The sequence below is a fragment of the Oncorhynchus keta genome, unplaced genomic scaffold (genome assembly GCF_023373465.1).
Source record: "Oncorhynchus keta strain PuntledgeMale-10-30-2019 unplaced genomic scaffold, Oket_V2 Un_contig_1543_pilon_pilon, whole genome shotgun sequence".
Classification (NCBI taxonomy): domain Eukaryota; kingdom Metazoa; phylum Chordata; class Actinopteri; order Salmoniformes; family Salmonidae; genus Oncorhynchus; species Oncorhynchus keta.
The window spans coordinates 82629-84045 of NW_026279318.1; positions in this window are offsets into that span (position 1 = coordinate 82629).

Genomic DNA, 1417 nt, shown 5'->3' on the forward strand with positions numbered 1-1417 from the left:
CCTGCTGTGTAGAGACAGGGTACCACGGATGGAGTGTTGGTAGCAGGTAGCAGGAGTCTGCTGTGTAGAGACAGGGGTACCACGGATGGGCGTTGGTAGCAGTAGCCTGCTGTGTAGAGACAGGGTACCACGGATGGAGAGTTGGTAGCAGGTAGCAGTAGCCTGCTGTGTAGAGACAGGGGTACCACGGATGGAGAGTTGGTAGCAGGTAGCAGGAGCCTGCTGTGTAGAGACAGGGGTACCACAGATGGAGAGTTGGTAGCAGTAGCCTGCTGTGTAGAGACAGGGGGTACCACGGATGGAGAGTTGGTAGCAGGTAGCAGGAGCCTGCTGTGTAGAGACAGGAGTACCACGGATGGAGAGTTGGTAGCAGGTAGCAGGAGCCTGCTGTGTAGAGACAGGAGTACCACGGATGGAGAGTTGGTAGCAGGTAGCAGGAGCCTGCTGTGTAGAGACAGGGGTACCACGGATGGAGAGTTGGTGGTAGCAGGTAGCAGTAGCCTGCTGTGTAGAGACAGGGTACCACGGATGGAGAGTTGGTAGCAGGTAGCAGGAGCCTGGGTGCCAATCTGTCTGTGCTCTCATGTCAACTCTTTATGGAATTATCATGTCATGTCAATGACAGCAATGGATGCCTCCCCAGAGGTGATAGAGCCCAAACTGATCTGGGACCAAGGCTACCTCACCAGAGTGGATAGAGCCCAAACTGATCTGGGACCAAGGCTACCTCCCCAGAGGTGATAGAGCCCAAACTGATCTGGGACCAAGGTTACCGCACCAGAGTGGATAGAGACCAAACTGATCTGGGACCAAGGCTACCTCACCAGAGTGGATAGAGCCCAAACTGATCTGGGACCAAGGCTACCTCCCCAGAGGTGATAGAGCCCAAACTGATCTGGGACCAAGGCTACCTCACCAGAGTGGATAGAGCCCAAACTGATCTGGGACCAAGGCTACCTCGCCAGAGTGGATTAGAGCCCAAACTGATCTGGGACCAAGGCTACCTCCCCAGAGGTGATAGAGCCCAAACTGATCTGGGACCAAGGCTACCTCACCAGAGTGGATAGAGCCCAAACTGATCTGGGACCAAGGCTACCTCACCAGAGTGGATAGAGCCCAAACTGATCTGGGACCAAGGCTACCTCACCAGAGGTGATAGAGCCCAAACTGATCTGGGACCAAGGCTACCTCACCAGAGTGGATAGAGCCCAAACTGATCTGGGACCAAGGCTACCTCACCAGAGTGGATAGAGCCCAAACTGATCTGGGACCAAGGCTACCTCACCAGAGGTGATAGAGCCCAAACTGATCTGGGACCAAGGCTACCTCACCAGAGTGGATAGAGCCCAAACTGATCTGGGACCAAGGCTACCTCACCAGAGTGGATAGAGCCCAAACTGATCTGGGACCAAGGCTA